Here is a 14,961-nt window from a genome sequence, read left to right on the forward strand (position 1 = left end):
TGGAAGAAAGGTGGCTGCTGCAGCAAATACTTACCAGGACAAAAGGGCATGAGCTGTCATTCTTTATGTTATTGTGTGTGCATGAAATACTGTTACTAAGCCTCTGTTTTCAAGAGTATAAAACACACAGGGCAATGAGAATCTCTGTTTAATCCTCACCAGTATAACTTGTGCTGGATACTGAGAGCCCTGTTTAATTACTTTAATGCTTTGATCATTCCTGTCAATGTTCAAAAGCCATTAACCATAGCATTCAGTCTCTGGCAGATATTTGGTCTTGAAGGAAAACTTTTTACTAATTCTTTTCCTCTCTCTTCTAAAACTCACTGGGCTCAGTTAATATCAAGAGCTAGAAAGCCAAAGCCTGTGGGAAAGCACTATTTATTGTAGCAAACATCTATGTTGTCAGAAAATGTCCTTTAGATCAAATCAGAATTTCCAAGGCCTCTATCCTCTCCCTCTCTCCCTTTCTCTTTCCTTTTCCTCTTTTTTGACCTTTCCCTTCCCCTTTCTCATTCCCTCTTCACTCCTATTGTCTCTTCTTTTCACAGAGAGAGGTTTTTATGACCCGTCCCCCTAAAAGGGATTTACCAGCCCTTCATTAACTCTGCCAGATGCTGTTTGAAGGTGTTCTCTCCGTTCTCTGAGAGGCATCTCTGCACCATCCTGCCCCTGCAGATGCTCTTGCTTGGTGGCAGAGGCTGCCACAGCAGTGCCAACAGCAACTGTGCAGCCAGAGCTGCAGAATTTGTCATTGCTGGCCTGAAAGTGCCAGCCCTGGATGGAAATATCAGTAGGAGCTCACGCTCTGCCTCCCTGTGCTGACAAATCCCTGGAATCCCTCCTGCTGGGCTCTGTGGCAGCACTGCCAGGGGAGGCAGAGGATGTGACAAATCCTCAGGGACACCTCGGGCTGGCTCTGGGCAGCAGCACCTTCCCTTGGCCCATGGTCAGTTCTGCAGGCAGGTGCGGCCCCGCTCCTCAAAACACTCCCTGCTTTTTGGGGGAAATCCCTTCAGCTTTAGTCATTCAAGGCTCTGAAAGGGCCCAAAGACTCAACCCTCTTTTTCTGAAAAAGCAGATGATGGGCAGTTCTTCAGCCCATGGAATTAAAAAGAAATTCTTTTGACCTAAGTAGCCTCCAAGCACATATTTTGTGAGGGAATTACTTTGCCACACATGGTGCACTTTCCCTCTTTCACTGCTAACAAGATCCCAGTGTTTGATGCAAACAGCCCCAGAGTATTTTCATGAATAGCTCACAAAATTGCTCACAATCAACCTCTGGAGAAAAGCAAAGTGTGTTTTCTAATGTAGCCAATTCGTTTGAGTTTTGAATGTTTTGCATTTGCAGCTGAGGCCCTGTAAGCAATTCTAATTGTTGTCAGTAGGTGAGGTACTTCTCAACAAAGAAATAAGTTTTACATGGCATTTCCTAATGGATAATGGTCATAAAAAAGAATGGATGTTTGGAGAGTCTGTTAGTATAATGTGGTATGTTCAAGGTGTCACACACACACTACAACATCTCTTCTTTATACTTTATACTTCTGTTTTATAAATACATGATCCTAAGAATTTATAACTTTTATTTGGCTTAAAGAGTCAAAGACTCAGTAGTAAACACCTGTCTCGCCTCCTGGACCTCCGTTCTGGCCATCCAGGGCCATAAGGTGCCACTTCAAAAGGTATTTTCCACTCAACAGTAGCAGACATAGGCCCCAAGGCACCACCCTGCCCTCTTTGTGTATCATCAACAATAGAAATTAGTTCCTTCCAGTTCCCAAATGTCAAAATGTATGTATTTTTGAATGGAAACTATGATGACTTTTGCTGATGTTTGTAACATTTCACAGGGCCAAAGATGATTAAGATTTCTGAAGTTTTACAAAAGAGAGATGCAAATGTCACAGCAAGCATAGCAAGGATGAAGGTTTAATCAGCCTGAAAAAACCCTCTCTTGCTGAAGTCTCCATAGAATCACAGCTTGATGCAGAGTGCACGGGTACCACCTCACCCTGTCCATGGGCCATCCTGGAAATGCAGAGATGCCAGGCCCAAGTCTGGTCCTATGCCCGTTCTTATGCACAATGGTCTCCAAAATCTGCAGCAGCATGTTAGGAAAATTAATCCACAAACACCAGAGGTTTATGTCCAAAAAGGAGACAGAGGAGTCCTTTTACTTTATTTGAATAAAGGGAGAGGCCATGGGGCATTCCCCTGGGATCTCTCGAATTTTTGGAGGACACAGCCTCCTTTTTATCCCAATTTCCCGGCCCCATTTCCCTTCTCTCTTTCCCCACTGGCTGAGGTACTTGAGAGGGACAGACTCCCCAATATGCCTGATACTGAAGATTTCCCTCTGATGTATAACCCACCCTTTTCATTTTTAATTCTTATGGAATGGAGGGGTTTTTCTTCCCCATTGTTTCTTTTATCTTTCAATGTCCAATTTCATTTATCAGCAAACCTAAAGTTTATTTGTAAAAGCAAATCTCTTTTTCCATTCACCAATCAGTGGAACCCTTCCCATTGTTAGTTTTATCTACCAGCAGACCCACAGCTTGTCTGTAAAGACAAATGCACTATGCCTCTCACTAGCTATCCCATAACTTGCCTTTCTGTGCAAACACAGAGGTTTCAGTTGCCCACCTTTCAGAGACTGGAGCCTGCCAGACCAGGATGAGCATTCAGCAATGTCTGCTTGAATTATCTGAAGTTTTCAATCCAGAAGCCCAAGCTTATGAAGTGTGATTCCTCATTTAATTTCCTATATTCAAAACTGATTTTCCAGATCTACTCATGAGATTGTTCTCAAGGTCTGCTGAGGATATGGAATGGTTTGGAAAGCAAACTAAGGAACAAGGCACAAAAAAAATGTTACAGGGCCAGGGAGAAAATGCTAAGGGGGGAAAAGGGCAATTGTGTTTTTATTGCACTGCTATTAGCTTGCAATTATATATATATATGAATATATAACTTGCAATTGCTGTGGGGTACTCAACAGTTTATTCAGGTTGAGAACTTGAGTCAAAAGTTTATTACTTCATTCCTGAAGCTGCACACTTGAAATTCTTCAAGTTTGTACATCCCCGGTGAATCCTGTATGCAAAATACTTGAAAACACATTCTTTATCTGAAAGGAAAAATAGATTTAGGCATCATTGCAAGCATTATGAAAATTCATAAATTCTCAAAGTACTAGGTTAATTCCTGAGACTATTTTTATCTTTTGTTCTTGTGCTTTTTGTTGTCTTATTTCATATTCTGTTACTACCTGTAACCTACATTAATCCTATCTCACTTCAGTGCAATAATAAAGCAAATAATTACCCAAGGGATGAAAAGAGTCTATTCCTCACTTTCTTGCATAAGGATGAAAATGGAACATTTCAGGGACATCAACAACTCATTTCTCTTAATAGTACCCAAAAAAACCCACCCCCCCAAAAAAGCAGCAAGCTTTAAACACTCCACAGATTCTGGCTGAAGTAAGAAGCTCACAAAGGGCACTAAGCCAGGGAGACATGCACACCATCACCTCATTTGACAAAAATGAACCTGTTTCTCACCACCAGCCAGTTCATAGACCCAAACTCCATCCCCAGCCCCATGTGGAAGCAGTGTCAAGGCACAGGAACCGGGAAGTGTCCCAGGATGCAGAGATAATGCTGCCAGCAGCACTGGCTCAAGCACATTGAAGTTAAGCTGTTGCTGTACAGCAGTTTCTTCAGACTGCTAGGTTCCATGGTCCTGGCTGCATTTTTCACAACAGCCACTTCAGTACAGGACCTGGTGTAGTGAAAAGTTCTGGAGTTCTGTTTCCTGTCTCGTAAATTCCTATTTCTCTTCTTCTTTAAGACACCCACAACTTGAGACACCTCAGGAGGCAACACTTAATTGCAACCAGTTCCCAAAGTGAGCTTGTAAATTATGCTCTATGTTTACATTATCTACTATGGGGATTTCAAAACTCTAAGCTGTTATTTTTTCAGTTAAAAATGCCTGCCAATAAAAAGCTGAAACTTGGCCAGCTTTAACTCCAGAGGAGAATACTCTCTGTCCCAGACCACCATCCAAACACACCCTTGGCTTGGGTACATACAGCTCTTGCACCTTTTGGGTATCTCGAGTGCAGAATTAAAAGATCCAAGACCAGGGGTACAAATACAAGCACTTGTGTAAACAACTAGAAGCAACTAGGAAATTGTTGGGTTGTTTAAATTTTATAGGAAGAATTAACACAGCAGTAGTAGAAATCACCTTTCTACAGAAGCAGCTCTCACAACTAGCATGCTTAAGACTGCACCACAAGTAGTTACTTGGGGTGAAATCCAGTTGTTACATGCCACCAATAGCATGTGGAACTGCTGTAGGAAAATACCACAGACACATTTTCTTCTCTTTTTCTTTCCGTTCCAAAGAGAGTCATAAAACCTGTCTGGCTCCCTGGGTAGCTGTGTTAACACTAAAAATACTGACCAGCAGAAATGATTGCAATCACACTCTATTAAATGATCAATCGAAATCCAAATTATCAAAAATGAGAAAAGATTTATTTATCTTCTTCTGTGACCAAAATACGGTCCTCAAAACCACCACAGCCAAAGAGACAGCGTCGAGCCCGGGGTCAGCGCTGGGGGAACCTGGATCCCACCTCTATCGCATCGGACCCTGCCCCGTTCATTGTTCATGAGAGCCACTTCTTGCAGGGATGCTTTGTACAGTTTATTATGCCCGAGGCGAAGGAGTCCCAGTTTCTTTTGTAACTCTGCATATTCATAGTTGGTTCTTTCCCTGTGCAGAGCTGGACCATCACCATTTCCTTGTTGACAGCCAGCGCTGATGGATGGGGAAGTCGGGTATTCACATGTACCTTTCTGGCGACTTTGGCCATCTTGATCGATGTTATCAACAGGGCAATGATCGCTCTGAGGTGTCTGCCCATGACTCGGGATAATGGTGATCATTGTGCTGGGTGCTCTATTCATAAGCTAAGTGCTGATTGTTCTCCTGCTGCCTTCAGGAATTTCGGAATTTGAATAGACGTCTGCCTCTCGGCTGCTTGTGGTAAGAGACTTGTTTGGATTTCACAATCTTGATGAAATACATGCTTTTATAGCATGAATTATTTCCCAGCATATATTACAACACCACTACAATCTTTCACAGAAGAAGGCAATCATACAGATCAGTGTATGGTCAAATTGCCCCCTAATTCTCATAAAGTCCATCTACTCTGGATACCCTTACTTTGTATTTTTGTTTCTCAGTCATCACAGAACTGAGAGCTGCAAGAAAAAGAGAAAGAAATATGAACAGTCCTTGGGTAAGGGAAATACTGGACTGTCAGGAACTAAAAATAGTTGATAGCATCTGCACCAGGCAATTTCTTTTACTCTCTACCAGTTTCCATTTCAGGCATCCTGTTAGCATGACTAAGAATTTTGCAGCTAAATGCAATGGGCTGCAATTTGAGAGGCCTACAAGAAAAAAACCTTATCAGACCTTTTTTCCCCCTCAAGTGACAGGTGCAAATTACAAAATGAAAGGGCCTACAGAAATTTAAAATTTTCTAATTTTAGAAAAATACAGTATTAGCATCAGATTCCACAGGGATAGAGATATAGGAGCAGCAAGGAAATGCTCCCAGAAATGGTTCCTAGCCTGAAGAGACAAGCTAGCCACAGGAACAGGAGAGAGCCACTTCTTTTAAAATGTGTGAATTACTGAATGCAAGAGCCATTGGCCCTTTCAGCTTCTCTTTTTAACAAAAAGTAAGCTATTAACTTGTGTTTATGAAGACTTTATTTGGACTTCAATGTTTTTGAGACAGCTTCTGAGCAAAATACAAAGAAACTACATTACATATTAGTAAATGCAGCATTTAGAATAGCAACTAAATAGTCCTATCTCATAGTTAAATGTTCAGTTCTTCATAAATTGTGATCAAGTCCATGAAATGCAGTACCTAATCCAGTTAAATGCCACCTACACCTCAGATTTGCTTGTGTAACTAATATTTTCCACTCCACTCCCTATCCCTTCTTTCACCACAGTCCTCAAGCCCTCAGCCAGGCACAAGCCAACTTCTCACCTCAACTGCTGTTAGCAATTACCAAGCACCTGTTGGTAATTACCTGAGCACCTGCCCCACCCACAGCAGCTGTAGGTCCCTGGCTGCTGGGAGAACAGGTCTGAAGTGCAGACCCGAACACCACCAACCCCCAACCACAAAAAAAAAAAAAAAAATTACAACTTTTCTAAATAATTTGAGACTAGTAAAAGATCAGGACATGGAGGGACTTGTTTATCCCCTTTAGGCCAATCAAGAAAAAGTTTATATCCTTCTCTGGAAAGGGAAGACGGGGGTTTTTCTTGAAGCAGAAGCATGTTTTATCAGCCCCCTTCCTCATTTGTCCCTGCTCCCCAGGAGGCCATTCACTAGGCATATATATAAATATCTATGTCTGAAAACACAGCTACATGAGTGCATGACTTGCCCTGGTGCAATTTAAAGCATAGATTTTATTGCACCAAGATGCAGAAATCTGTTCCAGAAGAGGCACATCTTGTGGAGCTGTAAGGACCCTGCCAGCACATCTGCTACCAAAGCAACAATTCCTGCTCTGCAGTGGCTTAAGCGGGCTGAGATGGAAGTGTTTCTTCATCAATGCATAAACCACAACAAAGTAGTGGTGACAAGCCTTTTTTCCAAGTCTGACTGAAGGTTTGGGAAGCAGGTTTGCCTGCAGAGGGCACACAGAAGCATGACACGTTTGCCTACTGTGCACCTCCAATTTCCACACCATCATATCACTCACTTCTCGGTCACTGAGCAAGCTGACGGTGTATGACAGGTTATCCATCCTGCACAGAAAGTCACAGAAAGAAGAAGAGAGGAAGAAAACACGGAAGATGAAATGCAAAAGAAGTTGAAGAAGTGTGGCAAGGATTGAGCGTTAAGGGACAGAAATAAGAAGAGACCATACCCTTGAACTGTAAAATCCTGACAGGAAACTGCAAGTACTTGCATCTATGAGTTCACCACCCGGACTTGCATGCTTCTCCACATTACCATTCTTTCAAAAATTTTGCTTCCTGGACAAGCTGCCAGGTCTCCAGTACCAGTCCTACCTCCCTTCCAGCAGTCTGCATCTGAGCAGAGAGTTGAAAATAGATCAGGGATTACCTGTTACGCTGTAAGCATTCAAGACAGCAAAGAACTTTGAGGAAAAAGGCCATACTGAGTGCCCAGGACAAAGAGATCTTAAGAAATTGGAAGAAGGAAGTATTGGTTGAGGGTCACAGTTATGTTGAGGTTTAGCCTTTCAAAGGTTTGTTGCTTTTCTACTGAAAACTGCAGGTGAGAAAGCCTAGGCAGAGAAGGGAAGGAGAAGCTGTGTAAACAAACCCATAGCTGTACAAGGACAGAAGCAGATTTCTTCTTCACCAGGCTGAAGAGAGTGGTTTTCTTTTTCGAAAACAAAAGCCAAACTACCCCAAGTCAAATATATATTCTCCCACTACATTTAGACATTACAACAATAAAAATGCACTATAAAACTACTGCAGTCAATTAGTCAGTTAGGAACAATAAACAGAGCACAGTTTAATAGTATCCATATCTGTCTTTGGAAAGATGAGCAATTACAATCTGCATCCCAGCTCGTGCTCAGTATTTACTACAATCTCAAATAACAATAAAGTCAAACACAACAGATGACTGATGTTCCTTCCTTCTGCTTTCCAAACAGAGTTTTAAAAGATAGTTTATTGCAAAATCAGTCTCAAGTATTTTCAAGGCCTTGGGAGCTCTCTAAGCTTAATTAACAACAGAAATAAAAACTATATCTTTATAACAAAGTTATAAAGATCACAACTTTAACATCACACATGTAGAATCCATTTTAATATTTGTGTAGAGCCAAGATTATAATATTATAATTTGTATATAACAATCTATTTTAATATTGCTGAAAGAAGGCACACTTTTCTAAATACCTACTGGCTTTGGTAACTGCTAAAGGTAATGTAGATTGGGCTGTACTACTGTTTACTCATCTTTCTGTTGCACAGAAATCTTGGATACTTTAGTGTGTACGTCTGTAATTCTGACATTTTCTGAAATGAAAGCGAGAGGAGAAATGGGCTAAATTCAGATACCTGAAGTTACGTATCAACATTTGCAGACGTAAATCAAATACCCAAGGAAAGCTTTTCTATGGGAAGAATGCCAGAGCAAGTTAAAATATGTATTGATAAGAATAATCAACACAGTAGAAATGAAGAGCATCTGCACCATAGGAGAGAGGGTATAAAATCACACTCTGCATCAAGAGAACATAATTCGTATTTCTTCACAGCCTTCTCCCTTTGCATGCCCCTCTGCAAAGTGCAAGGGGCCCCAAGGACTGAAGGAGACACAGGGAGTCAAATGGAGACACTTGCACCGATCTCACTGGGGGCTCCCGGGGAAGCAGTTTCCTTGGGAATCAAGCCCCTCTCTTCCAAGGGCACCTCCCCAAATGTGTACATTTCCTGGGGAACACCATCACACCCTTAAGTGCGTGGTGCAGAGGTTCATGGACATCACAACATAACCAATATGATCCAGTGAACCTAAATTTAATATTCCTAAAAAGACTATTTATAATAAATCTCTACTGTCCACGTGTCTCTAGCTAATACATGATTGGTTTATCCTAGCTGTTCACACGTCTAAAATAGAATGCTGATTGGATCATCTAATTTTTCACGCGTCTTGATTTGGTTGTCTGGCCCACCCATGGCTCACTTTCTCAAGCTCGCTGACAAACTTGCTGAGTCCTGATGACTCTTCTTCTTCTATCTTTTTCAAGAATACACCGACCCCATTTCTGAATATGTCCATAATTCATTCTTTGTGAACGTGTCCATTGTCCATTATTACAAGCAGGCTGGATTGTGCATCGGCTGAATATGGCCCTTGTCTTGCAAAAACTCTGTTCTGTCTCTGAGCCAGCATTCGATGCCGGTTAAACAAAATCCTCCATCTCAGGCTGTAAAGAATGTGGAATTAGAGTTGGAATGTGACCCTGAAATAGAAGCAGCTCAGAAACTAAGGTAGAAAAAAGTTATTCCAGAAAGAAGGGACTTTTCTCTCAAATGAGGGAGAGGCTTTTCCTGTAGTAACTAATGCTGCAAGTAGAGTTTGAGAACCTTTCACTTGGAAGATTTTAGAAAAGTTGAGAGCTGCAATTTCACAATTTGGTTGAAAATCCCAACTTGCACAGTCACTTCTGCAGTATATTTTTACATCTAACACATTAATTCCAGCTGATGTGTATACCCCAATAAGGCTTATAATGCCACCCCATCAGCAGGTGATGTGTCATAAAAGCTGGGAGGAAAAGTGTGCTCAGGAAGCACCAAGAGTGCAGGGTGATCCTCTGTATGGTTTAACAGCACAACAGTTACTTGGCAAGGGGCCCTGGGCTACTGGACTGCCCAGGCTAGGAGCATTGATCAAGTCCTGCAGATGAGCCAACAACTAACATATAATGCTATCCTTGCACTTCCAGATGGGTTACACACCATGTCTTTTACACAAATTCACCAAAGAAGAATGAAGACTTTGATAAATTTTTAGACAAATTGCATGAAGCTATCTCTAATAATTCTGATTTAAATTCAGACACAAAGATACAATTGTATGGACTTTGGGATTATTACTCCATTCCAAATAGCTTTCCCTTCAGTCACAAGAGCCTTCCATCTCTTCCAAAAATTGCCTGCTGAAACTCTTCTGCTCCCTTCCAAATCAGTTCACTACTCCAGCATAACCCTTGAAGCACGGACAGATGACTCTTCAACTAATTATAGTAGAAAAGAAGGGTATTTATTGCAGTGCTGGATACACGTGAACATGTTTCCAAAGACACGTGCAAGGAGTTGCAGACTCCCGCTCTGTATTTCTACAGAAAAGGTTTTACATTAGGTTTCTAAGGACCCATAATACATAATTATTACCTGCCTGCTTCGTATTTTTATCAGCTGAATATCTATTACAGCTGCGCAATTGTACTCCCTTAACTGGATTGGTGGGAGTTTGAAATGAGGGAGTGGTTGTATGGGAGGAAGAAAGCTGTCTTCCTCATGGTGAACTCTTCTCCCATGGCCAGCTGGCAAGACCTTTTGACCGGCTGGTCATGGTCCAAGCCTCTCCTAACTGTTCAATTATTCTCAAGGCAAGGTATTTCTATGGTCTCTGCTCCTTCACAATTGCTTCCTCTATCCCTGTCACTCCTAGCTTTATGTTCCTAATATATTTGGTACTCTTTAACTAAGGTGCGTGATTTCTGCTAGCTGTATTACTAACTTAGCTTCTTACCTCATTTTAAAATCTTAACTAAAATATGCAATTTTCTACTATTCCAATTCTATTCCCAGCTGGCCCCTCGACTCATCTGCACTTTTCAATTACCCTAATTACATTTTCAGCTAACCCCTTGACTCACCTCAGGCACATCCCTGACTCCCTCTCTCCCAGCAGCTCAGAGCTGCATTGCACAGCGCTTGCTGTGCACCAGAGAGCACAAAGCAGGCTGGCCTGGGGGGCCTGAATATTTCTGCCAAACACTGTGCATCTCAGCCCTTTGTTCTGGCTCAGTGCAGAACTGCAGGATTGCAGGCGCTTCCTGCCAGAGCTGCGTGAGGCGCTGGCTCCTGCAGACGTGCCCTGCCAAGCTGTCCCTGCCTCACGCTGGCCTCGCTTCCCCCGGCAGAAGTGCCGGGCCTGAAGGAGGCTGCCCTGTGCTCCAGCCTGCCGAGCAGCCCGGCTCCCTGCCCCGGTGCCCAGAGTGCTGCACACACTGCTGACCTTTGCCAGGAGTTGCAGGGCAGCCGGCAGAAGAGGAGGAATCCTCAGCCAGCCCAGCGGCCCTCGGCTGCCCTTGGCCTTTCCCTGCTCCTGGGCACACTCCGGACGGCCAATGCCTCCAGGCTGGGCTGTGCCCAGCGCGGCTGCGCTTCCCCTCGGGAGCAGCCAGCTGCCACCTGGGCTCTGAGAGCGGAGGATTCGCCCGCTCCCAGGAACAGGCACCCAGGGCCCGGCTGCTGCCTCTTGCAGTTCCAAGGGCCTCCTTCCAGCCTGCCTCTGCCGGGGCTCAGGCTGCTCCGGTCTCTGCCGGGGCTCTGCTGGGGCTCCACCCCGGGCAAGGCCGGGCCCGCTCTCACCTCACAGGCGCTGACAGCTCTGCACCACAGGAGACCTTCCCGAGCACCCTCTCTGATCTTTCTGCTTTCTCACTTGAGCACGGCTCTCCTCCCGCCAAAGACATTGCACCTAGGGATACAAATCCAAGTGGCAGGAACCCCAATGCTCTCCAGTCACAGCTGAAGGCCTGCATCTGCACAAGATGTTTGGGCTGCCTCATTCTTCCTTTGGTTTTGTCTTCAAATGCCATTGTCCTTTCTGCCTCAACTAGAAGTGCCACACATGAACCAAAATGGGCCAGTGTGCTGGCCAAGGGCAGTGTGCTCTGGAGATGATGAATGAAGAGTCTTCCCAACTTTCAAAGCACACTGCAAAAAACACCAATCACTTGTTTTAAAATTTTAAAAGTTTAATAGCAATTAAATGGTTATTAAGATAGTAATAAAAGTTAGAGTAATAACAATTCGGACAATCAGAGTTAGAACAGTAAAGGACAATAAAAACAAAGACATACAGACAGTCCTGGTGCCTCCTGGGCAATTATGCCCGGAAAGCACGCAGGCTAACAAAGGATTAGCTCTTAAAAGCAATAACCTGTTGCATATTCATATATCTCATCCATGATGCATAAATTCTTTTCAAACAAAGGGTGTTCTCTGGTTATTGTCAAGTTCTCCCCCTTAATCCAGTTGGCTCCTCAAAGTCGGGAAGGAGGTGGAAGAAAGTTGGTCTTTTCCAATAAGGACGCAAGAATTCTTCTCTTGGGGCTTTAGGTGTCCTGTTGCTGTTATCTCTGGGCAAAGAATTTCTTGATTATTCCATCCCTTTCTTGAGCTAGTTAAAAAAGTATCTTACATCGCATAGCTTCTATTTTACATAATGTTATAACCTAAAACTATATTTACCACTGAAATAATTACCAATATTTTTTTATTTGGAGGTACTTAGGAATAAAAAGAGGATGTATCAGCATTGGAAGGAGGGTCAGGTCTCTAAGGAAGTATTCAAGAAGGCTGCTGGAGCATGCAGAAAAAAAAATAGGGAGGCCAAAGCTCATTTTGAACTTAGAATGGCAACTTCTGTAAAGGATAATAAAAAGTGGTTTTACAAATACCTTAATGCTAGAAGGAAGGGTAAGAGCAGCCTTTGTTCTTTATTGGACAAGGGAGGGAACTTAGCATCTGCAGATGAGGAGAAGGCAGAAGTGCTTAATGCCTACTTTGCCTCAGTTTTTAGTGGGAAGATGACTTGCCCTCAAGACACCGGCCCGCCTGGAATGGTTGATGGTGTCAGGGAGCAGAATGGGCCCCCCATTATCCAAGAAGAGGCAGTCAAAGAACCACTGAAATGCTTGGATGTTCATAAATCTATGGGACCAGACGGGATCCAGCCCAGGGTAATGAGAGAGCTGGGAGCTGAGCTTGCCAAGCCAGTCTCCATCATTTACCAACAGTCCTGGCTCCCTGGTGAGGTTCAGGATGACTGGAAGCTGCCCAATGTGACACCCATTCACAACAAGGGTGCAAAGGAGGATCCTGGTAATTATAGACCAGTCAGCCTGACCTCAGTACCTGGCAAGATAATGGAACAGTTTATATTAAGTGCCATCACACAGAATTTACAGCATGGCCAGGGTATCAGACCCAGTCAGCATGGCTTTAGGAGGGGTAGGTGATGTTTGACCAACCTGGTCACCTTTTATGACCAGGTAACCCGCCTAGTGGATGCAGGGAAGGCAGTAGATGTTGTTTATTTGGATTTCAGCAAGGCCTTTGGCACTGTCTCCCACAGCATACTCCTAGACAAGCTGGCAGCCCGTGGCTTGGACAGGAGCACTCTTTGCTGGGTTAGGAACTGGCTGGATGGCCAGGCCCAGAGAGTGGTGGTGAATGGTGCTGCATCCAGCTGGCGGCCAGTCACCAGTGGTGTCCCTCAGGGCTCTGTGCTGGGGCCAGTTCTGTTTAATATTTTTATTGATGACATGGATGAGGGCTTAGAGTCTTTCATTAGCAAATTTGCAGATGACACTAAGCTGGGAGCGTGTGTCGATCTGTTAGAGGGACAGAGGGCTTTGCAGAGGGACTTGGAATGGTTGGATGGATGGGCAGAATCCAATGGGATGAAGTTCAAAAAGTCCAAGTGCTGAGTCCTGCACTTTGGCCACAATAACCCCCTGCAACGTTATAGGCTGGGGATGGTGTGGCTGGACAGCGCTCAGGAGGAAAGGGACCTGGGTGTGCTGGTTGACAGTCGGCTGAACATGAGCCAGCAGTGTGCCCAGGTGGCCAAGAAGGCCAATGGCATCCTGGCTAGTATCAGGAATAGTGTGGCCAGCAGGAGCAGGGAGGTCATTCTTCCCCTGTACTCAGCACTGGTGAGGCCACACCTTGAGTATTGTGTCCAGTTCTGGGCCCCTCAGTTTAGGAGGGACGTTGAGATGCTTGAGCGTGTCCAAAGGAGAGCAACGAGGCTGCTGAGGGGCTTGGAACACAAGCCCTATGAAGAACGACTGAGGGAGCTGGGGTTGTTCAGCCTGGAGAAAAGGAGACTCAGAGGTGACCTTATCACTCTCTTCAGCGTCCTGAAGGGTGACTGTGGTGAGCTGGGGGTCGGTCTCTTTCTCCGGGCAGCAACAGACAGAACAAGAGGACACAGTCTCAAGCTGCGCCAAGGGAGATACAGACTAGAATTAAGGAGGAAGTTTTTCACAGAAAGAGTGGTCAAATACTGGAATCATCTACCCAGGGAGGTGGTGGAGTCACCATCCCTCGATGTGTTTAAAAAAAGACTGGATGTGGACTTGGTGCCATGATCTAGTTGAGGTGTTAGAACATGGGTTGGACTCAATGATCTTGAAGGTCTCTTCCAACCTAGAAATTCTGTGATTCTGTGATTCTGTGAATATAGCTGGACGGGACGTACATGAGCTTGTCTGGCCTTTGCTGCTTGACCAAATAGCAGCAACTGTGGAATTTTACCCCAGAGACACTTTTGGCTGGCTGGATGCTGCAGCTGGGCGCTTGGAGGCAAGTCCAGGCACGCAGGAGTTCAGGTTTACCTTTGGTGGAGAAGCTTTAAGGCGAGGTGAAGGAAAGGAGTCGGTTCTGATGGAGGGTTTTGATCCAGAGCTTTATTCCTGGCCCACAGGCCTCTGAATCCATCAACGGCTCCAGGAGAACTCCCAACCGCATGGTTTGCTCGCCCTTTTAGCCAGGGGAGAGGGCGAGGGAAGGAACACGGGGGACCACCAGCCAGGTATGGGGCGGGGAAGTCTCAAGGGACAGAGGACACCTGGATGGCCCAATGTCCTTCCAGGAGGGGAGGGCATCTTTTGAATTCTGCCAATCACTCGCCACCCTTCTGGAATGCCAGGATTGACAGACAGCGCTCAGCAGGGGTCAGGGTGTGGAAAGGAGGGATGATTGACACACCTGGCAGGGAATTATCAGGGAGGAACCTGGGGTATCTGAGGCAAACCATGACATCACACCGCAACATACCACACTACTGAAAAAAATACAGTACTACTGACTAAGACAACATAACACATACAGTATATTAATTTATATATATATATATTTATATATATATATATATGTTCATTTTAATATCTGTGAAGAGCCTATCCTGTAATATGTACTTTTCACAACACCAAAGAAGCCATTTGCACCTTTAATAGACAGCTGACAACTCAGAAGGAAATGCTCAGCTTGTTCACAGGGTGAGAAAGAAAGGATTCTTCCAGATGAGTTAAAGTTTCAGAA

The 14,961-nt window shown here is 44.3% G+C and overlaps 1 protein-coding gene across 1 annotated transcript in view; it reads left to right on the forward strand.

Annotated features, from left to right (window-relative positions):
* Positions 1 to 14,961, forward strand: part of LOC136570838 (zinc finger protein 271-like) — a 430,233-nt gene that overhangs the window by 239,438 nt on the left and 175,834 nt on the right. The window lies entirely within an intron of this gene.

The sequence above is a fragment of the Molothrus aeneus genome, unplaced genomic scaffold, assembly GCF_037042795.1.
Source record: "Molothrus aeneus isolate 106 unplaced genomic scaffold, BPBGC_Maene_1.0 scaffold_40, whole genome shotgun sequence".
Taxonomy (NCBI): Eukaryota; Metazoa; Chordata; class Aves; order Passeriformes; family Icteridae; genus Molothrus; species Molothrus aeneus.